Source organism: Schistocerca serialis, chromosome 2 (genome assembly GCF_023864345.2).
Source record: "Schistocerca serialis cubense isolate TAMUIC-IGC-003099 chromosome 2, iqSchSeri2.2, whole genome shotgun sequence".
Lineage (NCBI taxonomy): Eukaryota > Metazoa > Arthropoda > Insecta > Orthoptera > Acrididae > Schistocerca > Schistocerca serialis.
In genome coordinates this window covers 161,036,599-161,050,315 of record NC_064639.1, presented here as the reverse complement: position 1 = coordinate 161,050,315, position 13,717 = coordinate 161,036,599, and positions in this window count along the sequence as shown.

The following is a 13,717-nucleotide window of genomic DNA, read 5'->3' as shown; positions in this document are numbered from 1 at the left end:
TTGCTGGTTGTGTGGAGCAGAACTAATTTGGTTGACTGGTCGCTCGGCTGTCTGTCAGTTGTGTTGCCTCCACATTAAGAAGTCGTTGGTCAGGCTGCCTGTCTCACCTAAACGAGCGTTAGTGTTACAATCCCAGTCCGACCCTTGAAAACATCTGAGCGCCATTCCTTTTGGTTCCTTTTGTGTTATGTAGTAATTTCCCTGTTTGTATTTTAGTTATTTGGTTGATGTGTGGCTTTCAGTCGAGTATTAATATCTCTTAAATTAATCTTCTTAAGGCATAAGATTGTTATGCTTTTTAATGGGGCCTTCAGCCCAATTTGCATGAAATGTTTTATGATAAGGCGTTCTGCCTTTTGATTGAAACTCCTCTTATTGCTTAATATGCGACCTCCTGCCTAGTCCAATTAAAACAAAATTGCTACGACCTTCAGCCATTTAGGTTGAAGATTTAAAAAATATTATTGGGTGAAACCTCCAGAAGAACCATGTATTTCAATTTGTTTAAGCCTTGTGTCTAGTATTTTGACTGTGGCCTTCAGCCGATCTAAAGTTAGTCAAAGGAGGTCGATTAAGGTTTTGAATGTTTCGCATCCTTGTTGTAATATTGTGTGTTGATAAATAAAGCTTGTATGTTGAGTGCAACTGACAGGAACTCATTTTGGCCCCTTTTCACAGTCTAATCCGCTCTGTCCTGCTAGCCCAGGCATTTTACACCTTCAAGGCGTTTCTCTACCGTTCCACTCGCGGACGGCGCGCGGGAGAAACAAACATTTAAATTTTTCCGGCGCGAGCTTTGATTTCTCGCATTTTATTAGTATGGTTGTTTCTCCCTATGCAGGTGGATGTGAAGAAAGTATTTTCGTAATCGTAGGAGAAAGTTGCAGATTGAAATTTCGTGTACAGTTCTCGCCGCCACCCCATCTCGCGTATCATCTCCGTGACACTCTCTCCCTGTTTGGAGATAATACAAAACGAACTGCCCTTCTTTGAACTTTTGCGATGTCCTCCGTGAATGTAGTCTGATCAAGATTCCATACAACACACCAATACTCTAACAGATAAAGTCGAGTGTAGTACAGACACTCTCTTTAGTAGAACTGTTGCATCTTCTGAGTGTTCTGCCAATAAAACGCTGTTTTTGGTTTGTCTTCCGCACTACAGTATCTGCTTGATCGTTGATCGTAGGTGTAATTCCTAGGCATTTAACCGATATGACAGCCTTTGGATTTGTCCGATTTATCGTGTAACCGCAATTTAACGGACTCCATTTTGTATTCATGTGGATGACGTCGCACTTTTAGTTATTTAGGGTCAATTGCCACTTCTTGCTCTATGCAGATATCTTGTCTATATCATTTTACAATTGGTTTTGATCGTCTGATGTCTTAACGGTAAATGACAGCGTCATCTGCAAACGATCTGAGATGGCTGCTCAGATTGTTTCCTAAATCATTCATGTAGGTTAGGAACAACAGAGAGCTATAATGCTTGCGAGGGGAAAGCCAGATATCATTTTCCGTCAATCACTACAATCCGTGACCTTGCTGACAGGAAATCACGAATCCAGTCGCACAACTTGAACGATACTCCGCAGGCATGCAATTTGATTGGAAATCGCTTGTGAGCAAGGGCGTCATAAGCCATGGTATTGCCATTTATTTGCCACCGCGGCCGATGTGCCGATTCAGGCTTGCGATCGCTGGACCAAACGCCGCGCCGACCTGTAGCCCAGTGTGTTGTGCGTGATTTTTATCTCAGTGGATTCCATAATTATACTGTTCAAAAAGCCATTAATACGATCAACAACAGGAATTACCGTCTTTCAGAGCATGCGCAGCTACAGCTTAAGACCAAGGAATACTTCTTCGGAAGCGCATCTCATTTTGAGCACTTGATGTCGCCGTAAGCTCAATATCATTTTATTTATGTCACCGCTGCCAGATCTCGCATTCTTAAATCCTTCATTTTTACTAACTTGTTAACAACTGTAATATTTACCGATTGATTTAAAAATAGAAAAATTTAAAAGGAATTGAATGTGCATATTATGAAGGATATCCGTTTCCCCTCATCTTTGCTCCATTTTTTTCCTAAATTTTCTTCACCCTCCATTTTTTGAAAACGTAGTTGTATCCCTCCAAATCATCTTCAAGAGGCGCCTCCCGAATAGTTCAGATGCTTCGAGTTTTAAATGCTTCAAGTGATTTCAGATACGGGTATCAGGCTCCTTTACTTTACAAAGACACCAACCAAAGGGTCCTAACGGAAGGGCTGGGCAAAGCTAATGAACATCATTTGTTGCTATGTACTACGTAAAACTATTTATTAACCAAAAATAGTTTCTTTTCCTCAACAACAACGATATACAAGGCTGAACGTAAAAAAATAACTACAAAAATAAAGATTAAACTTGACCTTCCACACTTAAGAAAAGGTACTAAATGTGAAGTACCAGAAAAGAAATAGTTAAGGTATTTTTTAAGTTTATTTAATTACAATGTTAATAAATTACATTGAAGGTCATGGTGAGGCACAACACAACCTGAAAATGACACTAGAGTAATAGAGCTGTTCCTGTCGGGTCAGGGCACAAACCTGCAGAGCAGGGAACGGACCACAGACGTAGACCTCGGGACCCAGCCCCCCCCCCCCCCCCCTTCAGCGACAATAAGCCGAGAGAGTATACGTAGACCACATAAACACAAGGAAGTTGAAACGGGCTCTTTCCTCGACCAAGATTCCCGAAGAAGGCCTTTGCTCGTACCTTGCAATGTCTCACGGTGATGGCGCTCCCGTCGTCTAGTGCAAAAGGGGACACGACCGTTGAGCTTTGCCGAATCGCGCCAAATTCTCCGGGATGAGCTCGGGTACTGCGTGAACGAGTACAGTCAGGGTAGGACTAGGCGGCCCAGCGCGACTCGTCAACAGCCACCAGCCCTGCAAGGAAAATGCCGACGGCCAACGTTAACACACACAAAAAAACAGTGTCTGTATGTCTAGCTTTCCACAAATGGTTGTAGGACTCGGCTGTTCAGTACAGAATATCAAATCAAGCACCGACAGTCGGTTGGTGACAGTGAGGAGGAGGAGAGGAGGAGATTAGTGTTTAACGTCCCGTCGACAACGAGGTCATTAGAGACGGAGCACAAGCTCGGGCGAGGGAAGGATGGGGAAGGAAATCGGCCGTGCCCTTTCAAAGGCACCATCCCGGCATTTGCCTGAAGCGATTTAGGGAAATCACGGAAAACCTAAATCAGGATGGCCGGAGACGGGATTGAACCGTCGTCCTCCCGAATGCGAGTCCAGTGTGCTAACCACTGCGCCACCTCGCTCGGTGGTGACAGTGAAGTGATCGCTGTATCAAGCAGAAATCTACCGATACCAGTCTGGTCTCTATTTTGACCGGGGCCGGGATTGGAATCTTCCTACACTTCGGTCAGGGGGCCTGAAGATGGCGTAGTAAATTGCCGAAACCGGTAGGCAAAATAACACTTCGAAATTAGACGCCTGAAAGGCGTTTGATTTGACACTGTAGAAAAACGGTGCTACGGCAATGCTGATGAATTGTTCTCCAGGAAGCCCCTACGTGCCACCGGACAGACCATCCACCATAGCCGCCCAATCCCGATCGCCACCCTGCCTTTGCGCACAACCCACTTCGTCTCTTCCACCAGAGCCGGCCGCGGTGACCGAGCGGTTCTAGGTGCGAAGTCCGGAACCGCGCGACTGCTACGGTCGCAGGTTCGAATCCTGCCTCGGGCATAGATGTGTGTATTGTCCTTAGGTTAGTTAGGTTTAAGGAGTTCTAAGTTCTGGGGGACTGATGACCTCAGATGTTAAGTTCCATGGTGCTCAGAGCCATTTGAGCCCATCTTCCACCAGAGAGAAAACTGAAGTCCCTGTAACCGGTAAAGAACGTTTTTTGACTGTTGGAACCACGGAAGTGCTGCGCTGCAAATCCATCTCTCTTTCCTCACTTCTGTATGTTGCTTGAGCAAATTACAGTTTTAGTTTCATTCATAAATACAATGATGTCGAAAATTAAAGCAACAAACCTATATTTCCCAATCTGTGTCTCATTCACGATATAATCATACAAACTGTCAACCAGACGTCCATACGATCGTGTTCTGCAGGGAAGATGGCGTTCCGGTCAACTGACAACCATGCCAGCAATGACGTCAGGGCACCTATGAAACGGGGTACTCTTTGTTACCCCCATTACATCCTCAATCGCTGTGTACACAGTCACAGACGGTACAGTATGGCACACAGAAGGTTCCTACAAGACGCTCTGAAGTGGAACACAGCGGAAAGAGAGGAAGCAAGATGGACGCAAATTGATGCGGCCCGATGGCTTAATGTAAATCGTTCTCTTGTTATTTGGATGTGGCGACGGTTTATAGAAACTGAAAATGTATCCAGAAGACCAGGGCAGGGCCGACCACGTGTGATTTCAGAAGAGAGGGCCATTATTTACTTGTAAGGGACTATAGTATCACCTTAGTACTGCACGGCAACTGGCGTGTCAGCTCGCAGCATCCACTGGAAGTGTTGTATCGAGGCAAACCGTGTGCAGAAAGCTTCGGCATAGTGGCCTTTCCATCGGAGATCTGCTGTACGTCTACCCCTGAAGCGTCTTCACAGAAGGGAACATCTAGTCATCATCATGTCACCTGGACGGTGGAACAGGTGGCTAATTTTGGTTTTACAGATGAGTCCCTATTTAGTCTGGAAAGTGGTTCTCGATGAATTCACATCTGGAAGGAATGTGGAACACGATTTTGGGACCCAAGCATTGTGGAAAGAGATCGATATCGAAGAGGATCCCTAATGGTATGAGCAGAGTTTATGCTGACCTTTCGAACCCCTCTTAATGAAATTGTTCTGGTGAATCGGCAAGGTTTAAGATCTTGGGACCTCGTGCGCGGTTGTTGCTACGTGCTAGGGATCCAGACTTCGTATTTGAATCCGGCTTGCATCACGTCAGCGTCCACCAACCACTTTCCAAGACTGCGAGCGACTCTGCAGTAAGAATTGGCGTTATTGCCTCAACACCAGACTGATGACTTCACTCACAGCGCGCCCGTCATTGTCAGGCCTGTACTGCTGCCATAGGTGGTGACATTCCATCCTGACCACATTAACCAGTTGTCGGAATGTGTGTCCAAATCAGTTAAGTTGGAGAAAACAAACAACATTTCTGTCTACCCTTATGCAGATTACAGCTGTTTATGTTCTCTACTCTTTACATTGTTTCTGCTTTACTATCACGTGTTTATATTGTTTTGTGGCAAAATAAAAGCAACCTTGCAAAATTTTCGTTTATTTAGTTTTGGACACCTATGTATCACGTGCGACTCTGTAATTTATTGATTTTTATCTCCTTTGGTATACATGTAAAATTTTTAACGCGTCCTTTTCTTAGAGCTGTCATAGATTTGTCATGGAATAACGTGTATTGTATTCTTTGCACTGGATTGTTGTATGATCTATGAAGGTCATCCCTACTCATTATCTATGAAGATAATGAATAGTGATGGAAACAGACTACATCCGAGTCGAACGATTGTCTATAAATTTCAATATGACCTTTACTTTCCTAATTTTTTCATGCTGGTCATTTCGCGAGACAATAAATGAGAGGAAGTGGTTTGCTGCTCTCCTCTTCCTCGAACGTTCGCTATCGGAATTTCAGCAGTAACCCAATCCGTGATACAGAGCGCCTCTCCTGTAGCGATTGCCACTAGAGTTTACTGACCATCTCTGTAAATGCTTTTGCGCTTAGTAAACGATCCCGTGACGAAGAGCGCCGCTCTTCTTTGGATTTTCTCTGTTGTTGTTGTGGTCTTCAGTCCTGAGACTGGTTTGATGCAGCTCTCCATGCTACTCTATCCTGTGCAAGCTTCTTCATCTCCCAGTACTTACTGCAACCTACATCTTTACGAACCTGCTTAGTGTATTCATCTCTTGGTCTCCCTCTACGGTTTTTAGCCTTCACGCTTCCCTCCAGTAGTAAATTGATGATCCCATGATGCCTCAGAACGTCTCCTACCAATCGACCCCTTCTTTTAGTCAGGTTGTGCCGCAAATTCCTCTTCTCCCCAATTCTATTCCGTAACTTCTCATTAGTAACGTGATCTATACATCTAATATTCAGCACCACATTTCAAAAGCTTCTATTCTCTTCTTCTGTAAAGTATTTATCGTCCGTGTTTCACTTCCATACATGGCTACACTCGATACAAATACTCTCAGAAAATACTTTCTGACAATTTAATCTATACACGATGTTAATAAGTTTCTGTCGCGCGGGATTAGCCGAGCTGTCTAGGGCGCTGCAGTTATGGACTGTGCGGCTGGTCCCGGCGGAGGTTCGAGTCCTCCCTCGGGCATGGGCGTGTGTGTTTGTCCTTAGGATAATTTAGGTTAAGTAGTGCGTAAGCTTAGGGACTGATGACCTTAGCAGTTAAGTCCCATAAGATTTCACACACATTTTTGTTAATAAGTTTCTGTTCTTCAGAAACGCTTTCCCTGCCATAGCTAGTCTACATTTTATATCCTCTCTACTTCGACCATCATCAGTTATTTTGCTCCCCAAACAGCAAAACTCATCTACTACTTTAAGTGTCACATTTCCTAATCTAATGCCCTCAGCGTCACCTGATTTAATTCGACTACATTCCATTATCCTCTATGTGCCTTGGTTGATTTTCATCTTATATTCTTCTTTGAAGACACTGTCCATTCCGTTCATCTGCTCTTCCAGGTCCTTTGCTGTCTCTGACTGAATTACAATGTCATCGGCAAACCCCAAACTTTTTATTTCTTCTTCATGGATTTTAATTCCAGCTCCAAATTTTGCTTTTGTTTCCTTTACTGCTTGTTCAATATTCAGATGGAACTCTTACAACTGCCATCTTGTTTCCGTACAGATTGTAAATAGCCTTTCGCTCCCTGTATTTTAACCCTGCCACCTTCAGAATTTTAGAGAGGGTATTTCAGTCAACACTGTCAAAAGCTCTTTCTCTAAGTCTAGTAATGCTAGAAAAGGAGGTTTGCCTTTCCTTAATCTATGTTCTAAAATAAGTCGATCTTCTCTATCACTTCCGTTAATCCTACTTGGTAAGGGTACCAGCTAAGAACAGCAGACCAACAAGTGTTTTGTAAGCTTTCGCGGATTTGCATTTTCTTAATATTCGTGCAATGAACCCCAGTGTAGCATCTGCTTTTCTAATAATCTATTTTATGAGTTCATTCCACTTTAGATTACCCAGGACGGTTTTGTAAGCTTTCGTCGATGTCTATATTTCCTAAGATTCGTGCAATGAACCTCAGCGTAGCATCTGATATTCCCATTCTCTATTTAATGATGTCATTGAAATTTAGATCACTCAGGATGTTGACTCGCATAGTCTTTACATCATTGAACATTGTTATAAAGAACCGTGTTACAACTCGTATAGCAATTATTTAAAATTTTAATAAACCCCCAGCTAGAAACAAAATGATGTGCATTGAGAATGTGTGGCTTCGTTTTCGTTTTCGCAGGTCAGTTTTAACTGCGATAGCCGGGCCACTTAAACCATTAAACGACTTGCTGCTTTCATACTATTAGTTCTCCTTATATAGCATTTTAAACAATATTGTATTCACAGCGATGTCCTGTTTTGTTTTGTTCCTCAATTTTAAAAGAAAACAGGATAGTTGTGTGTATGGTTTAACGGCTTGTAATTAGAATACTACACCAGAACGTGAATCCTCCGAAATTTTGTAATCCTGCGCCTTGCTGTGCGAAGTACAACTGAAGCTACTATCCTCACAGACTCTGGAGCTGGAGAGGTTTATCTCATATCTGATATATCAATGATCTCTTCCGCTTTACCACTTCATTTCAAATCTAAATCATTTATAAATCTAATCAAAAGGCATTATTATCGTTTTCATTTAACTAATTGGTTTAAATGTAAATACTTTTTATTTCTGTTACTTTATCCCGTCAATTTTATCATCATATTGACTTTTTGATTTGCTCTCATTTTTCTTTCTGTGATTCATTTGCGTTTGGAATCTGCTCGTGGCCCCTATAATCTGCATCCGAGTGCGAACCGGGGCTGTTCATCGGTTAATAACGTGGTATCACATGTAGCGAGGTAACCAATGACAGTGAGAAACTACAATTTGCCTCTACCACTGGAATTTAAATTTTGCTGCGGAAGACGGGTATGCAAACAAACTTATTAAAAAATTTTCTGTCTTGTGTTTGCTCGTTGAGATTAGTCTTAAACGTCGTGAACAAAGTGATGGCGATTTCAGTTCTGTCGCAGCTCGTTGATCTGCAAATCCTCCGATACACAGAACATCACGAGTTCGTGGTTGGGCTAGGACATGTGTTTAAATTCAGGGCTACAAAGCACGTCGTTTGCCGCAGGTCAGTCATCGGTCACTTAAAATCAGCTTTCGACAAAGCATTTCCCAGTTCTGTCACACATCGAGGTGGCCGCTCCCAACATTGCTCGTCGTTACACATTAAAAGCGTCTTGGGAAGTGACTCGCCCTGTTTGCGTATTGCCTACAACCGAGCGGTGGGCGGCAGCGGATGTGGCAACAGTGTAACGGCAAATGACAGACGTCAGCTATCAAGTAATTTTAATCGGACTAGTGTCCCTTACTTACAGCGGCAGGAAGAATCCGCGACCATGCTCGGGCAGTGGGTTGAGGGCCGCAGCGGGTCGCACGCGCGCTCTGTCTGCCCACACTGGCTGCCACGTCACCTCCGCACACAAAGCCGGCTGATTGCGACCGCAGAGCGCTGGTCCAGGGTCCGCCCAACCAGGGCAACCGCGTGCTGCATTATGCTAAGTATCGGCGTGCGTGTGTGCGTGTGTGTGTGTGTGTGTGTGTGTGTGTGTGTGTGTGTGAGTACGTAGCGTGTGAATCATGGTGGCAGCCGTGGCGATGGTAATTTCGGCGGCCCCTTCCGTGCTTTGGTCAATTTGTTATTTAAATGCAAGGTTTGTCGCCGGGGAGCACCGTTCGCTAAACGTGATGTTAGTGAGGTCCCTCCCTTGTAGTCGGATATTTCAATTAGGTGACGCCAGCGCCGTGGAAACAAAACTGCGTACGGACTGTCTGGCTGGCTGAGGCTCCACCCTCGCAATCATTTATTTGCGTCTGTCCATTAATCGAGAGCATGGTACAATTTTATTGCATGGAACTATAGGTCAGGAGGAACTTCAGATACGGCAACATTTCCCCTGCAAGAGTGTTTGCCTGTCACTGCTCGGACAAAAAGGAAAAGGAATCCTGAACGTATGGTGCGTAGCACTGTAGCGAAAATGAAACTTAGTTCAGCAAGAGAACCAGAAAGTAAGGTATATCTTCCAACAGTGCTTCAACATCTTGCACCTTCTCTTTCTGTCTCGACAGCCCCTACCAGGAACAGCCAAACTTTAAGACGATCCATAATGTTGTATCTCGCAGGCTGGTTTTCACTGCAGTGGTCTCTGTACAGAAACCAGAGCTGGTAAACTTACGAAGTACAGTAAAATACTGACAAAAACACCATTGAGAAACCTTTAAAAGAGAAAGAATCTGCTCTGTTAGACCTGCAGATAACGAAGCTACTGAGCATCAAAGCTTTTCCATAAAAAATGTACAAAAATAATCGCTCGAGCGAGCACACAGCTGTCTATTAGAGACGAAAGTTAATGCACGTAAACACCTAACTCTCACGCTCGTGATAGTACAGATTCAACTCAAAATTACTATGCTTGTGCTTGAGATTACTAACAATTGTCGATAGTGCAGCACTATCAAGGGTGATTCTGTGTTACGAACTTTCGAGAATGATAGAGAAGGATAAATTTATCAGTCCCGACTCTTGTCCGGAAACGACCCAGTCGAAGGCTATAAGCGAAAATCGTTCTGATACCTCTGCCAGTGGAATAAATGTACCGATATCCTTGTTGTTAAAATTTTAGGCTAAGCTACTTCCAGAGTTGATGGAGAGCCATACTGGGAAGCACATTTCTGCTGCAACCTATCTGGTTTCGATAGTTTTGGATGAGATACTACAGACAAAGACAAACAAAAAGTCAAGTAAATATGGACTCTAACATGTGTAGGGAAGAGCTATGAGCACCTGTACAATTCGCCACTGCGAAACGAATATCTTCTACTGAACAAGTTCCAATAGCTCTTAAGGCATGCATTTTAGAGCCCGTGTTTATTAGATATTATTTTCTTGTTTTGGTCCGTAGTACCTCCTCCCAAAATTGGGAAAGCAAATAAACTGCATATAGTATAGTCCACTGTCAGACTTATCAGCGTGATTTTAGATTATAATTTTGTATTTCGACATAATTGTGATCAAGGAATGTCAATCAATGAAATTAAAACATTTATTTGACACTACAAACGGCGTAGTATTTGAAAGAAGTCTGGTTGCAATTGTTAATGCAGTTTTCCAGGCTTGTGATTACATTTGAAAATATGGCTTGACGAATACAAACGGTCATCAAGCCACAGTCACTAAAACAGTGAACTTTTTAAAAGGTTACGTAACTAATTTCGGTGCACTGTGCCGTCATTTTCAAGTGTAATCAAAAACCTGGAAAACTGCATTAATAACTGCAACCATACTTCTTTCAAATATTACGAAAATACACTAAAACTAGTAAACCGAAGCAAAGGCAACAGAAACGAGTCACACAATTTTTGGTTGATCAGTCGTTTCACACCGAACTGCACTGTAGATGAAAACTGCATCGGGATGAAAGATATTATATACCTCTGCATTACGTCCTGTCGTGATGTAACGACCATTTTGCGAACAAAGTCTCACACAGACAACCTTGTAGGTGGGGCAGCGACAGCTATGAGCATTCATCTTAGGTGTTAATAATCGTTCCAACTGTATTTTGGTCCTTTACTACCGTATCCCTACCGGTTTTGTGGCGATAAAGCCACATCTTCAGGTGATATATGATTAAAACATTAGAGCGAAAAAGCTCTGAATCTTTTTTCCCAACATTGGTTGTCTGTCAGATACAACACACCGTTAAAATACAAGCAACGAATGTTGAGGAAAAAGATTCCTAGCTTTTACGCTCTAATGTTTTATTTATATGTCACCTGAAGATGTGGCTTTAACGTCACGAAAACGGTAGTGGTACAGTAATAAAGGACCAAAATACAGCTGAAGAGATTATTAATACCCAAGATGGAAGTCTCACACATCGTATTCTTATAACGTGCAGCAAGTCCAAAACTAGAACACAGCACGCAGCCGAACTGCTAATGAAAACTGTTAGCCCCAAATGGGAAGACATCGACTTTGTACAGGGTGTTTCAAAAATGACCGGTATATTTGAAACGGCAATAAAAACTAAACGAGCAGCGATAGAAATACACCGTTTGTTGCAATATGCTTGGGACAACAGTACATTTTCAGGCGGACAAACTTTCGAAATTACAGTAGTTACAATTTTCAACAACAGATGGCGCTGCAAGTGATGTGAAAGATATAGAAGACAACGCAGTCTGTGAGTGCGTCATTCTGTACGTCGTCTTTCTGCTGTAAGCGTGTGCTGTTCACAACGTGCAAGTGTGCTGTCGACAACATGGTTTATTCCTTAGAACAGAGGATTTTTCTGGTGTTGGAATTCCACCGCCTAGAACACAGTGTTGTTGCAACAAGACGAAGTTTTCAACGGAGGTTTAATGTAACCAAAGGACCGAAAAGCGATACAATAAAGGATCTGTTTGAAAAATTTCAATGGACTGGGAACGTGACGGATGAACGTACTGGAAAGGTAGGGCGACCGCGTACGGCAACCACAGAGGGCAACGCGCAGCTAGTGCAGCAGATGATCCAACAGCGGCCTCGGGTTTCCGTTCGCCGTGTTGCAGCTGCGGTCCAAATGACGCCAACGTCCATGTATCGTCTCATGCGCCAGAGTTTACACCTCTATCCATACAAAATTCAAACGCGGCAACCCCTCAGCGCCGCTACCATTGCTGCACGAGAGACGATATAGTGCACAGGATTGATGACGGCGATATGCATGTGGGCAGCATTTGGTTTACTGACGAAGCTTATTTTTACCTGGACGGCTTCGTCAATAAACAGAACTGGCGCATATGGGGAACCGAAAAGCCCCATGTTGCAGTCCCATCGTCCCTGCATCCTCAAAAAGTACTGGTCTGGGCCGCCATTTCTTCCAAAGGAATCATTGGCCCATTTTTCAGATCCGAAACGATTACTGCATCACGCTATCTGGACATTCTTCGTGAATTTGTGGCGGTACAAACTGCCTTAGACGACACTGCGAACACCTCGTGGTTTATGCAAGATGGTGCCCGGCCACATCGCACGGCCGACGTCTTTAATTTCCTGAATGAATATTTCGATGATCGTGTGATTGCTTTGAGCTATCCGAAACATACAGGAGGCGGCGTGGATTGGCCTCCCTATTCGCCAGACATGAACCCCTGTGACTTCTTTCTGTGGGGACACTTGAAAGACCAGGTGTACCGCCAGAATCCAGAAACAATTGAACAGCTGAAGCAGTACATCTCATCTGCATGTGAAGCCATTCCGCCAGACACTTTGTCAAAGGTTTCGGGTAATTTCCTTCAGAGACTACGCCATATTATTGCTACGCATGGTGGATATGTGGAAAATATCGTACTATAGAGTTTCCCAGACCGCAGCGCCATCTGTTGTTGAAAATTGTAACTACTTAATTTCGAAAGTTTGTCTGCATGAAAATGTACTGTTGTCCCAAGCATATTGCAACAAACGGTGTATTTCTATCGCTGCTCGTTTAGTTTTTATTTCCGTTTCAAATATACCGGTCATTTTTGAAACACCCTGTAAGATTTTATTAGCAGAAAGAGAAATGCGTAGCGTAGAACGTCCACAATTATTGTAGATCGGTTGGAAGCAAGGCAAGAGACGCAGATCTGCCGGAAAAAATTAAAACCCGCCCGTTTGATCACTTGGGCTCAAGTGAAAAAGGATACACTACCACAAGGGATATTGGTGAGCTAAATACGTTCCGTCAAAATGAAATGAATATTTAGCCAAAATGGATGAAGTCAGTGGAGATGGAGTATCACGAAATGATTTCACCGAAAATCGATCAGACGTGTGGAACCTTCAATGTAATGAATGTGTTCCTACAATTGAAACTATGTGCTTGAATGGTGTTGGAACACAATTTCCTCCTCTCCGCAAGTAGTGATGTTAGGAAATCTCAGTAGCTACATATGGTTGCTTTGCGGATGATCCAGTTTCAATTACTGACACTGCAAGAGAAATTTTCCTTGGTAGAAGTACTGGATGGGGTGTACTCAGCCTCGTGATGCCAAACAATGACCTCTGACAAACAATGGCTCCCAACGGCTGGTAGAATGGTGTTATAATACCTTTGCCCTGCATGCCTCATCCGAATGACACCATTGGTAGAGGACGAAAAGACAACAAGTCAGTGCTGAATGGTCCAAAATGACTAGTAGATGGAGCTTTAGCATTAGATAGCGTTCTGAAATGTCAGGATGTGTAGGCTAAAGGTGAAGGCGAAAAGCAGGAAATATAGGTTCGAGTACCGAACTGACACGAATTTTCTGTTGTTACGGAATATTCAGTGCCCTGCAGTCCCAGCATTACTCATCGATTTTTCTCTCATCGCATTGTCATTGATTTCAC